The following is a 14,299-nucleotide window of genomic DNA, read 5'->3' on the forward strand; positions in this document are numbered from 1 at the left end:
AGTCGACCTGGGACCCTGCCAATCAGGACCCCAGGCCTACTGCTCTCTCTTTAAAATGGATTCCATGTACCCTAGGTGCATTTCCAATTGGTACTGGGCCACCTTATCAGACCCCGTAACGCAGGGCATAGGTGTACCCAGGGCCGCCAGGGGCTGAAGCATGTATTATGCCACCCCTGGCTGGCCTCCTAAATTTGACACAACTGGCTGCACGACAGCTGGGGCGAAGACGTGTAACCACCCTTCGCTTTAGGTATAGTAGCTCTATATCTAACCATACAATGGACACCCGAGTTCCTATCAGTCACTCCTATGGCAGGCCTTAACAATCCTGAAGGCAGAGTGCGTGGGCTCGTGTGAGCTAGGTTCAGGCCCGAGCCGAGCCCGGTTGCAGCTTGCGGACTCAAGACCCAATGGCTGTTCCATGATAACGCGTACCACATCGGTAACTTCGGTGTCGCGTTATCAAGGCATGTCGAGTAAGGTGTCATACGAATCGGGGTGCTGCCCTCTCACCAATTCTGGCGATGAGGTTAGCATTCCACCCTTCTAGAGGGACACGACATGTACGTAACTGTGAACCCCGGTTAAAGTTAACTGAAGCCTCAGCTCCACAAAATGGATGCTGCCACCACAGACACGAGTCTGACCTCCTGCTGCTGGGAGTCCTTCCAGCGAGGAGCACTTAGACAAAGGGTTTCCTGTCGTGGGCGCTGTTCGCACCGTCGCAGACAGGGTTTGTGTATTCTGGGTAGGTAGGGCTTTGGCGAGAAGGTGACTGCGGAGTGGCACCCCGGTGCTCACTACGCATCTGCCGGTTAGAACCAGTTCCAGGGGCGACAGCCCTGGCCTGGGGAAAGTCCGGCAGGGGAGAGGGGTGTAACTACCCCCCTTCCTGGTCCCACCCTTAGGGCAGGACCTAGTCATGTACCCACTCCTTTCTTTAGAATAAAGACCGGAGCGGGGACCCTTCCAAATTAGATCATCTTTGACTCAAGAACTACTTTCTACGAAAGGACATTCAAGACTCTTCTCAAGATTTCTCCCTTGTGACTAAGGAGTAGTCACCCTGCATCAGCGGGCACCAACTAAGAACTCTGCGGTTTGCTGTAAGTCCTTCCTCAAGGAATCCGACGGCCCAGCTCGACGAGAACCGGCTTCCCTGGCACCTCTGACCTCTACCCACATCATCAGCTCAGCTGTGATCTGTGGGTGCGACGAGACCTTGAGGGACCGGCCATCATCAGAACCTGCACGCTCTTAAAACCAGCACGACCATCGAGGTAACTCTCTGGTGAGTGCTCTGGGGTCCGAGAAGCCCCGACCCTGAGCCGCTCCAGCACCGAAGTGCAGTCTCCCAGCATCTCCACGATCTGCGTGGGGCCCTTCTGCTCGCTACTCAGCCCGTTGTCTGGTCACTAGCCGCTGGCTGGTGCCCTTCTGTGACGACATCCGAGAATCATCACTGCTAGTCTGGTTGCTCCAGACTGGCCCTTGCTTCCATCTTTGCGAGAAGCACCCCGGACCCTCCTGGTCCACTCAAGACGCCATCTTAGGCCCACCACGTGGCCCTGAGACCTGCCAAGGCTTGTTGCCCCATCCTGGGCCCAGCGACGCCGACAGCATCATCCTTCGTGGGACAGCTCGCACCTCCACCGTGGTCGCCGACAACGCCACCTGGTCCGTGAGACTGCAGAGCCTAGCGTCGCCCACTCACCTGGTCGAGGTGACGGCCAACCGGTGCCTTCCTGGTACCTTCTGACTACTGGCTAGTAGTACGAACTTGGTCCCCTCTGCTTTCAGGTTTCATCAATCTCCGATCCAGGCTTGGATCTCTACGAACTATTCAGCACTGGTCGCCGGCCAGCAACTCCTTTTCTTCCGGCTCCTGGCTCGTCAGCGAAGACCCCGACGCCTGTAAGACTTGTGCAGCCGCAGCCCTCGTGGCTAGGTAACTCGGCATTTCGGTGCCTGCATAGCCTCCTTACTCTAGGGTCCCGAGTCCCTCGCTTCCGACTTGCCTTATCGGGTCCGCCCGAGACCTTAACCTTTCCGTGTCCTCGGACACTTGTTTTAATTGTGCACTTGAAGTATTTGCTAAAGGGATTTGGTTTGTGCTTAGTACCCTGTCCTCATAAAGAGTGCAGGGCTGTTGTGATTCTTAATAAATATATTGTTTATTTTCATAACACTTGTGTGGTGTCCTTTCACTGGGTGTTCAAGGGGTACATGTGTGGTAAACAGCTGGCTTAACGCGCCCTCTCGAGTCTTTAGCCTTAGACTGCTCGTATCCACGCTACTAGGATAGCTGGTCTATAGGTTGACTTACAACCAAACACCATAAGGGTCGTTGGAACGATACATAGCGGTCGCTAGAATAGCGAACGTTGCATATCGGGCCAACTTCTCACACGTATTAACCTCAAGTGGTTCTCCTATAAGACAAAATTGATCAGCAAGGTCCTAATTGAGTTCATATAGGCAAGATCTAGTCCTATTCAGTAACAATAACCCCACCTCCTAGTCCGTGTTCCTGGGGGATTCAGTGAGGGCTCGGAGAGACCCTCTTCAGACTGACCCCCGTCTGGTAACCGGAAGAAGGATGGAGGATACGAATAAATGATAGGACCAATCGAACACAGTTCAGTAACAAATAAAAGTCAGTAGACCACGAAGTTTTCCTCATATAGCACAATACCTTAGCTGGTACACAGTGGAAATGTCAGAGAGGTGGCCCAGCCCGGCCTCCTTAGGCCCCGGACGGCCACAGATGGTCCCGCCCTTGTCCCGGGCTTCTCCAGGGACGCTCCCGCGCAGCGGGGATCAGCTAACCCTAATAAGGGGATGAGGTGGTTGGGGGCGGGGCAACCAGGGAGAGCGTCCAGGTGCAGGTGATGTCAGCCCAGGGACTCCTGGGAAATGGAGTCCCTGTCCCTCACCTGGCGCTCGCAGCCCTGCTTGGATATTCTCCTCCTGCCCAGCGGTGTGGCCAAGGTCCCAGGCAAAGCTCCTCTTCCTCAACACAGCGCCCAGCAAGACGGGCGATGCGGGACCCGCGCAGCGGGTACCGTGAGGTTCAGAAGCGGCGGCGACGGTGATAGCAGCAGAAGGTATGTTGCAGGGAATGTGCAGCAAAGCTCCCTGATCAGCAGAGATGGCGGTGTAGGCGTCTCCCAAATTGTCCAGGACAGGCAGCACCTTTAGCTCGGTGGTCGGGGCGGGGCAACCAGGGAGAGCGTCCAGGTGCAGGTGATGTCAGCCCAGGGACTCCTGGGAAATGGAGTCCCTGTCCCTCACCTGGCGCTTGCAGCCCTGCTTAGATATTCTCCTCCTGCCCAGCGGTGTGGCCAAGGTCCCAGGCAAAGCTCCTCTTCCTCAACACAGCGCCCAGCAAGACGGGCGATGCGGGACCCGCGCAGCGGGTACCGCGAGGTTCAGAAGCGGCGGCGACGGTGATAGCAGCAGAAGGTACGTTGCAGGGAATGTGCAGCAAAGCTCCCTGATCAGCAGAGATGGCGGTGTAGGCGTCTCCCAAATTGTCCAGGACAGGCAGCACCTTTAGCTCGGTGGTCCGAGGCGGGGCAACCAGGGAGAGCGTCCAGGTGCAGGTGATGTCAGCCCAGGGACTCCTGGGAAATGGAGTCCCTGTCCCTCACCTGGCGCTCGCAGCCCTGCTTGGATATTCTCCTCCTGCCCAGCGGTGTGGCCAAGGTCCCAGGCAAAGCTCCTCTTCCTCAACACAGCGCCCAGCAAGACGGGCGATGCGGGACCCGCGCAGCGCGTACCGCGAGGTTCAGAAGCGGCGGCGACGGTGATAGCAGCAGAAGGTACGTTGCAGGGAATGTGCAGCAAAGCTCCCTGATCAGCAGAGATGGCGGTGTAGGCGTCTCCCAAATTGTCCAGGACAGGCAGCACCTTTAGCTCGGTGGTCGGGGGCGGGGCAACCAGGGAGAGCGTCCAGGTGCAGGTGATGTCAGCCCAGGGACTCCTGGGAAATGGAGTCCCTGTCCCTCACCTGGCGCTCGCAGCCCTGCTTGGATATTCTCCTCCTGCCCAGCGGTGTGGCCAAGGTCCCAGGCAAAGCTCCCCTTCCTCAACACAGCGCCCAGCAAGACGGGCGATGCGGGACCCGCGCAGCGGGTACCGCAAGGTTCAGAAGCGGCGGCGGCGGTGATAGCAGCAGAAGGTACGTTGCAGGGAATGTGCAGCAAAGCTCCCTGATCAGCAGAGATGGCGGTGTAGGTGTCTCCCAAATTGTCCAGGACAGGCAGCACCTTTAGCTCGGTGGTCGGGGCGAGGCAACCAGGGAGAGCGTCCAGGTGCAGGTGATGTCAGCCCAGGGACTCCTGGGAAATGGAGTCCCTGCCCCTCACCTGGCGCTCGCAGCCCTGCTTGGATATTCTCCTCCTGCCCAGCGGTGTGGCCAAGGTCCCAGGCAAAGCTCCTCTTCCTCAACACAGCGCCCAGCAAGACGGGCGATGCGGGACCCGCGCAGCGGGTACCGTGAGGTTCAGAAGCGGCGGCGACGGTGATAGCAGCAGAAGGTATGTTGCAGGGAATGTGCAGCAAAGCTCCCTGATCAGCAGAGATGGCGGTGTAGGCGTCTCCCAAATTGTCCAGGACAGGCAGCACCTTTAGCTCGGTGGTCGGGGCGGGGCAACCAGGGAGAGCGTCCAGGTGCAGGTGATGTCAGCCCAGGGACTCCTGGGAAATGGAGTCCCTGTCCCTCACCTGGCGCTTGCAGCCCTGCTTGGATATTCTCCTCCTGCCCAGCGGTGTGGCCAAGGTCCCAGGCAAAGCTCCTCTTCCTCAACACAGCGCCCAGCAAGACGGGCGATGCGGGACCCGCGCAGCGGGTACCGCGAGGTTCAGAAGCGGCGGCGACGGTGATAGCAGCAGAAGGTACGTTGCAGGGAATGTGCAGCAAAGCTCCCTGATCAGCAGAGATGGCGGTGTAGGCGTCTCCCAAATTGTCCAGGACAGGCAGCACCTTTAGCTCGGTGGTCCGAGGCGGGGCAACCAGGGAGAGCGTCCAGGTCCAGGTGATGTCAGCCCAGGGACTCCTGGGAAATGGAGTCCCTGTCCCTCACCTGGCGCTCGCAGCCCTGCTTGGATATTCTCCTCCTGCCCAGCGGTGTGGCCAAGGTCCCAAGCAAAGCTCCTCTTCCTCAACACAGCGCCCAGCAAGACGGGCGATGCGGGACCCGCGCAGCGCGTACCGCGAGGTTCAGAAGCGGCGGCGACGGTGATAGCAGCAGAAGGTACGTTGCAGGGAATGTGCAGCAAAGTTCCCTGATCAGCAGAGATGGCGGTGTAGGCGTCTCCCAAATTGTCCAGGACAGGCAGCACCTTTAGCTCGGTGGGCGGGGCAACCAGGGAGAGCGTCCAGGTGCAGGTGATGTCAGCCCAGGGACTCCTGGGAAATGGAGTCCCTGTCCCTCACCTGGCGCTCGCAGCCCTGCTTGGATATTCTCCTCCTGCCCAGCGGTGTGGCCAAGGTCCCAGGCAAAGCTCCCCTTCCTCAACACAGCGCCCAGCAAGACGGGCGATGCGGGACCCGCGCAGCGGGTACCGCAAGGTTCAGAAGCGGCGGCGGCGGTGATAGCAGCAGAAGGTACGTTGCAGGGAATGTGCAGCAAAGCTCCCTGATCAGCAGAGATGGCGGTGTAGGCGTCTCCCAAATTGTCCAGGACAGGCAGCACCTTTAGCTCGGTGGTCGGGGCGAGGCAACCAGGGAGAGCGTCCAGGTGCAGGTGATGTCAGCCCAGGGACTCCTGGGAAATGGAGTCCCTGTCCCTCACCTGGCGCTCGCAGCCCTGCTTGGATATTCTCCTCCTGCCCAGCGGTGTGGCCAAGGTCCCAGGCAAAGCTTCTCTTCCTCAACACAGCGCCCAGCAAGACGGGCGATGCGGGACCCGCGCAGCGGGTACCGCGAGGTTCAGAAGCGGCGGCCACGGTGATAGCAGCAGAAGGTACGTTGCAGGGAATGTGCAGCAAAGCTCCCTGATCAGCAGAGATGGCGGTGAACAAAAGACTCGAAAAGTTCATTTGTAGAAGACAGAATCACTGCCATTATGTGAAAGAGCAGAGTAAAGAGGTGCTGTTATGGTACATATTTAAATGAAAACATAAATAACGTTTATACATTCTGTACATAATTTCATGGGTAATTTAAAGCATTTTAGACAATTTAATTACATTGCCCAGTGGGGTAAAACATTGTTTCCCATATATTTTGTGTGTACAGTAGGGGCCAAGTGGCCATTTCATAGTGACTTTCAAATTACTCTGGATTAGAGCAGGAATGGTTCATAATTACGTACTATTTACAAAAAGGAAGTATAAAAAATTAATAAAATCAGAACGGAGGGAAAGGTTCTCAACGTGTTCTGTACCCAATGAGACAAAACAGTGCTCGTACTTGGGGAGGGCGGGGCGGAAGGGTGAGTGATGGCAAGTGCCCGTCAGGTAGGGTGGGTGGAGGTGGAAGGGTTATTTACAAAAAAGAAGAAAAAAGGAAGTTATTTACAAATAGATACAGGCTAAGTTTGGTTACTGGGACAGGCACGGTGGGTTCATGTATACAAGATGCTGGAAGATAGCAACCTGTAGTCCTGGTGGGAAATTAAGGGAGGAAAGACTTAAGGGGATCTACCCATATTTGAGAGGTCACGTGGCCCTAGCAGATACGGGGACTCACGTGGAAATGTTCCAACCTGCTGACACTGTGTTGCGTGTGTGTGTATATATATATATATGTATATATATATATCCAAACACGAGTAGCTCCTTCTGAAGTACAGGGACCCGAGAAGGGTGACAAACACGCCGGCAGAGCGTACAGGCAATATCAATTCCAAACAACAACAAAGTTCAATTAAGTACGCTCTCAGGATACGAGGCAGGACACCAGTCTAGTTAATCCAACTTACATTTTTTTTTTTTAGTTAATCCAAGTTTAATTCACAACGTGTTTCGACTGTAAACAGTCTTGATCACGTAACCATAGCACATGAGAAGCTGTAGCACATGAGAAGCGGTAGCTAATAAAGTTTTACACAAATACAGACAGTCAAAATAAAGATAGGACAAGTCCACATTGATGGCAGCCATGATGTAATGGTAAAGAGGCTAAGTCAATACATTTACAAATACATACCAATACATTAGAAATTCTTGCACTGGTACACGTAAAAGAAAAGAAGCACAGTGCTGGACTGAAACAAAATAATACTGAAGTTACGCGTACTCCGCTCATACAGTTGTTTAGTGTCATTGCTTCATGCGTTAGCCTGTTCTAGCAAGGTAATACTATGTCCAGTGAAACCGTGGGCCAACTATCGGCACATATCGCTAGAGGCTAAAAACAGTGTCCAACAGTTATTGAACATGAAGCCCTTGTTCGATAAATGCGCTGACTAGGGTTCCATCCTGGGAACCTGCAGTGAGTGCCTCCCATAATGGTGAACCGCAGCTCGTAGTACAGCGGTTCTGGAAGTCAATGGGGCCTAATAGGATACTCTATCGCAATGGCAGTTCTGATAACTGTCAAGAAATATATATCTGTATAATAACTAAAGTGCAAGTCGCGGGCAAGTGCCAAACCTAAGTTCAATGTATGGCCACCTAAACGGTAAATGTCCGGGGTTTTAGGCAAGTATCCATACTAACATGCTATGACGTGCAAGTGCCCTCACTGACATAGCACCGTGATCAGTTAGGCCATGGGTCTTGTTAGAGTCACTGTGACGAACTCATAGTGCTCAAAAACCCAGTGATGTGGGATAAGGACATATCTGTCTGTGTCTCGTGCACTAGACACTAGACTGCTACCTTGACATCTACTCAGTGAAGATTCCAAAGTGAGGGGTGAAGTGATGGGAACACAGACAGTGAAAAGGGTAGGTTGCCCGTGAGGGTCTGTACCAGTGAATGGGCCCCTTCCTTTTCGCCTGCAAAGTAAACAAAAAAAAAAGAACATGTTAAAACCAAGTGACTACAGTGTTAAACAAACATTATCATAGAATATATTTGCAACATTAAAAACAATCATCCAATGCACACCCGTACTTCAGAGGAAGCGGATAAGTAAATACAGTTTCTCTTGTCCAGAACCACTAGAAGAGACAATGGATGCACTGTAATAACATGGCAGATCTACATCAAATAGGCACTCAACAGTTACCCTTTAGATGTATTGCTAATTCTTCGTCCATATTCAACCCTCCAGGATATTTGGTTTGGAAATCAATAATGTATTTCGAATCCTGTTATCTCAATGTGAGCACCCTGTCCCCTCCTCTGGGATTTTTGGGGATTTGTTCAAGGCTAAATACATTAACTCAGAAGTGTTTGAGAAATGTTTGTCGTAAAAGTGACGTGCCACTGGATATTTGGGGTCATTGTTGGTGATGGCCCTTAGGTGTTCGAGGACCCTTTTCTTTGCAGTGGAAGTGACGAAGCTAGTGCTGCAGGTAAGGAATTGTGTGATCCTCCTGGTGACAGCCCCATATTCTACTGTATCCCTGAATTTACTGTGTCTGCACGCTTTGCAATGGCCACAGGGAACGAACCCTTTGAGGCCAATGTTAGCGGCACTGGGGTAGTTGGTGATGTCATTCTTGACTACCAAGTCACGGATATTTCTATCCCGTCTGTAAGTTACATTGGGTCTCCTAGTCAAGGTATTCCCTATAACTCCCTCATTTTTGTGAATATCCCAGTGTCTGGCTAAGATATGTTTGATTTGCTGAGAGTAAGAATTGCAGGTGAGAATCATCCGTATAGGGTCCGTCTCTGGCTCAACGTTAATGGGAGGTTTGTCTAATAAGGTCTGTGTTCTTTCTACCTCGTCAGCTCTGTCCCTAGCTTTCTTCAGGACCCAATTGGGATAGCCTCTAGTTTTGAACCTGATAATGATGATCTGACTCTCCTCAACATAGGCTTCAACAGTACTGCAGTTCCATTTTGCCCTCAGCAGTCCTCCATATGGTATACTCCATTTGAGTGCCTCAGGGTGACTGCTGAGGGCATGCAGGATGCTGTTCCCTGCCGTTGCCTTCCGAAATAGAGATGTACCGACTTTCCCTTCTTTGATAGTAAGGCACACATCAAGGTATTCTGCTTTAGTGGCACTAATGTCACCTGCCAGAAAGATGTTATACTTGTTCATGTTCAGTTTCTCAATGAAATCCTCAGCCTCACCCTTAGTGCCCCGCCAATGTAGCGTAGCCACATGATGACTTTCTGGAGGTTCTCCCTGAGGGTGAGGCTGGCAAAGATCTCTTCCTCCCAGTAGCCCATGAAGAGATTGGGTAAACTGTGTTCGAAACAGGATCCCATTGCTGTGCCTGTTGTCTGTCTGTAGAAGGCGCCATTGAATGCAAATATTTTACTTTTGAGACAGAATTCAGTCATTTCAATAATAATACGGCTGTGTTCCCTATATCTGAGTGGCCTCTGTTGTAAAAAATGCTTGCACGCCAATAGACCCTGCTGAAGATTAATTATGGTGTAAAGGGACAGTACATCAAGGACAATGATGTAATAGTCTGTATTTCAAGTCAGATTTTCTATTTTACACAAGAAATCCTTAGTGTCCCTTATGTAACTGGGTAGTTTCATGACAAAATCTCTTAAAAATTGGTCAACATATTTGGAGATATTTTCAGTAACACTCCCTATCGAGGATACAATATGGCGCCCTGGAGGACAGACTGTCTTTATGGATTTTGGGCGAAAGGTATAAAATGGGCAGTTTAGGATCGTCATTCTTAAAATAAAAGAACTCCTCCCACTCTAACAGGCCCTTGTCCCTCCATGTGATCAGTTTGTTCCAAATGTCTGTGATACTGTCATTGTATGTTTCATAGCTGACATGCATGTAAAACCTCTTGTTCTCGAGTTGTCGTGAGGCCTCTGTGATATAGTCATCTCTTTTGAGGATAACCACATTGCCACCCTTGTCCACTGGATGGATGACAGTGCCGGGATCCTCAGTGAGAGCCTTCAATGCCAGTGGCTGCGAGAGAGACAAATTGTGGTTGATATGCCCTCGTTTGGTAGTGGTTTTGTGCCTCAAGTCTCTAAGTGCCTTGACAGTGCAGTCATGAAACGTGTTGATGTTATTGTGTGGGAGTAACTGTACAAATGTGGACTTGAAGTTAGTGCGTGCGGCTGCATCATGTTCCAAGTTCATGTCTGTAAATATTTGTGTGATGCCCACTGAGTCGCTACTCTCTTCTGTGTTTTCATTCAATTCAATCATGTTGATCAGTGTATCTACATCACTGATCTAGAGATTACTATCAGCCACCCTGTTATTATTACTTCTGAGGTGGCTGTGTCCCAGTCTCTTAAGTATGTGCCATTTCCTAAGTTTGAGCTTTCTCACAAACCTAAATAAATTAATGCGAATGTTGGTATAATTAAAAGGGGAGGAAGGACAGAAGGAGAGCCCTAAACAGAGAGTCTGCTTCTCTACATAACTCATAGGTTTGTTCGAGAGATTGACAATAGTTTTGTTTAACAAGTTCATATCCATCAATAGTTCTTGTTGGAGCATGTTCTGCAATTTCCCATAGCGCCCCTTCCTCTGCCTGTATTGCCAGTGTTGTTGCAATCCCTTTTTTCTGTTTGGGCGTTTGTTTGGCCTCTTCCCCGTCCCCGTCCTCGTCCCCTTCCTCTCGGCAGTGGATTGTCCCTCAATATTTGTCGGACTTCCTGTAGGACCCGGAATTCGTCTAAAAAATTCACTTGCCTGGGGTTGCGTTCTTCACCCGAGGTGTTGCCACCAGAAACGTCAGATTCTGTGTCACTTATCGTTGAGTTGGCTGTGGCCTCAGGAGTTGTTGTGTCTACAGGTATCCCAGTTTGAGTGTCTTGATTTAGATATAAAGGATCGTATTTTTTACTGAAAGTTAGTATCCTTCCAGATTCATAGTCTGCATAGCCCCGGTTTAATTTCCTTTGTTTTCTCGCCATGATTTCATCTTCATGTTTTTCAGTCATTCTTTCATGGACTCTAGTGTTTTGTTGAGAGTTTCTGTGTCCATCATTGGTTGTAATTCAGCCATGATTTCTTTGATCTGTTTCGAAATCTCCTCCCTATCTGACCAGGCATATTTGATGAGTATTTGCAGCAATTTCTGGAGCTCATTGCCGAATTCTCGGACCATTCTTCAAGCATCCGGGGATTCGGTGCCTCATATGTTGGAGTTATGAATATCATGAGACCTCTTGGTGCCATAAACTGGTCTACATAGTTCTGTAGGGAGATGCTTCACACCATTTTGACGTTTCTGTTCTCTTCAGTTTCTCAAGTTTTCTCATTTTCTCCTCCACTGACAGTCTGGTTGGATTTGTGTGCTTTGTCAGTTCTATTAGTGATTCCAGGTTTTCTACTAAATAGCGGAAGAGCTGCTGCTCTTCTATCCACTTCCTCCTCCATGATGTGCTGTATTTGGAAACATTGTACCTTGTTGATTGCCTCAAATCCCCTTTCCCACAAATTAAAAAGTTCCCTCTGCCTTACATGCTTTGTCCGTTAAATTCCCAGCTGGAGAGTATTGCGAACACCGTGGGGTCGGTATACAAAAGATAGATTGAAGATATATATATAATTTGAACTTCTAAAGCGCACAGCTACCCCCAACGAAAGTGTCCTGGCGCTAGCAGAGACAGGGGAAGAAGAGGGCCAATAGAGTTTTCGAGCTACTGTATTCTAGGATAGACTAAATAGCCAGATCTTCAAGGCCTTATGGAAAATGGATTCCGATTTCGCCTTTCTAATGAGTTCAGGCCAAGAGTTCCACACAGCCACAGTTTTAACGTAGAAGGACCGTCGTCCTATTCTGGACCTAGAAAAACAAGGGATGACAAGGCGTTCAAGATAGTTTAATCTTAGGGTCCTTGATTGATGGTATTTACAAACTCTCTTCCTCAGATATTGAGGGCTGATATCATTAAGTGCACTGTAGGCCAGAGTTAGTGCCTTGAATTTAGTTCTCCTTCTAACAGGCAGCCAATGGAGGCTGCGTAGATGAGGAGAAATGTGATGCCTCATCGGAACATTTCTGATAAGCCTGGCTTCCGCATTTTGAATAGTCTGCCGTTTCCTGACCATATATTGTAGTGTAGTTCCTATTTTCCCAATAGGCCCTGCGCATTGGAATAACATAAACAGTAGTATCGACGTAGAAGTGCGGTCTTCCAGGTCTCTACTGACTATGCTAAACTTAATTGGGTGTGTTACCAACTAGCTCAGAGGTCACTGGAAACTTTCTTGACTGAATAGGAAGTGATCAGCTTCCCTGGTACAGACAAGAAGGGATTCAGTTTTCCAGCAACCGCATAAATATGACAACTTTGCTCCTTAGAATAAGAGTCAATCTCTAGAGTCGTGTGAAACAATAGACAGTTATTTTACTCAGTCAGTTGTGCAGATTACTTTTACCAAGATGCAGAGAAAGAGAGACGGGCGTTCTCAATAAAAGGTATTATTTATTGAACAGTCTTTCTTCTCATGCAAGAGAAATGAATTGCCACAATTGCAAGACTAGTTATTATAAAAAGTGCATACATTAAAATGAGGATTGCGAAATAATACTGTAAAAGCATTGATATGGTTTCTTAGCCATACAATGATTAAAATGAATAAAATATATACATTCATATATACATTTAGCTAACGTACTCAACTGGTGCTATTAACTACGCCTACCCCAGTGTACCTTTCCTAAGCCTAATACGTGGGAGGGAGTAAGTAAGTAGCAGTTTTAGTTAAGTTGGTTTTTGCCAAGGTTTGCTTCAAGAATTCTCTCTAAGGGTTTAGTCAACACCATACCTCTGGAATAGAATGTTGGAGGTCTTGTATCTCCTTCCAGGACTCGATATCCCAGTCACTCGCAAGAGTAGGCTGGAAACGCCGGAGCTGGATTTTCTCGGTAGGAGAAAAGACAGCGTCTCTCTCAGCGCATCGAGGAGGAGGAGGGGCAGCGTCCGTGGGCAGCTTGCATATGCTGGGCTCTGCAGGGGACAGCTGTTCTGCTCCTGTATTCACCACACCATCGCTATCATCGATGTCGTTGAGGCAGCGTTTGCTTAAGGCAACGTTGGTAATATTTATACCTGAAAGGTGCCTTGTTTGACGTAGGTTTTTGGACATAAGACGTCAATAAAGATGTCACTAGGAAGTGATCGTCTCTCAGTGCTCATTAGAGTTCTATTACTAATCAAAACATAGCAAGCGGGGCTTTCCCAGGTTGCTGAGTTTTATCTTGTTGAAGAACTCGGAGTGTAATCTAGGAATCTAAGATAGTGGCTTCTGCTGTGTCATCTGCTGTAATGAGCTGCAGAGGAAGAGATTCTGAAATGTGGCTCTGATCGTGTTAGGCCAGAGACGAGTTTCTGAAATATCGCTCTTGATCGTTTATGCCATTATAGGGGTATGAATGGATTATAGCCGTATAGGGGCATTAGGTCACAGTATTGATCGGGGTCCTAGATTAGAACGCGACAATATGCTGGCAGACCCACATACAGACTGTTTGAGTAGTCAAGTTGTGACGTGAGCAGCGCAAGGACTTTTTTTTTCCTGCTGTCCATGGGTAGGAAGTGAAGGAATCTCCATAGGCCCCTCCTCTTCAAAAAATAGGACGAGGAGAAATGGGCTATCTGGCTCTTACATGACAGAGTGGTATCCATTTCGAAACCCAGATTTCTTGCCGACGGCAATGCGAGGGGAGGGTGATTGAGCACTGCAGGCCACCAGAGGGCAGATAAAGGGGGAGGGCTGAATAAAAAACAGTACCTCTGTTTTTCTGTGTTCAACTTTAGGCAATTAGCGGTCATCCATGCTGATGTCCATAAGACATTGCCTAAAGTTTGAAAAAGTGGCCTCAGATTGATCTTGGAGAGAAAACACAAGCTGCGTGTCATCAGCATAGGAGATAACATCAACACTGTATTGCTTTACCAGAGGGGCGAGGGGGCCAGATAAACATTAAAGAGGGTCCGGCTAAGAGCCAAACGCTGAGGTACTCCACAAATCAGAGGGCGAGAAGTGGAAGTATATGTTATAATCCGAATTCTCTGGGAGCGTCCTTCAAGAAAGGAACTAAACCAAGCTAAGGTGGTCCCAGTCACTCCCAACTGTCTGAGCCTGTCTAAGAGGATCTTGTGAGACAAAGTGTTGAATGCCGCCGACAAGTCTAATAGCACCAGCATTGCGTAGCTCCCCCTATCCATTGTCTCCTGGACAGTTTCTGCTACTTTGAGTAGTGCTGTCTTAGTGCTGTAT

The sequence above is a fragment of the Lissotriton vulgaris genome, chromosome 7 (assembly GCF_964263255.1).
Source record: "Lissotriton vulgaris chromosome 7, aLisVul1.2, whole genome shotgun sequence".
Classification (NCBI taxonomy): Eukaryota; Metazoa; Chordata; class Amphibia; order Caudata; family Salamandridae; genus Lissotriton; species Lissotriton vulgaris.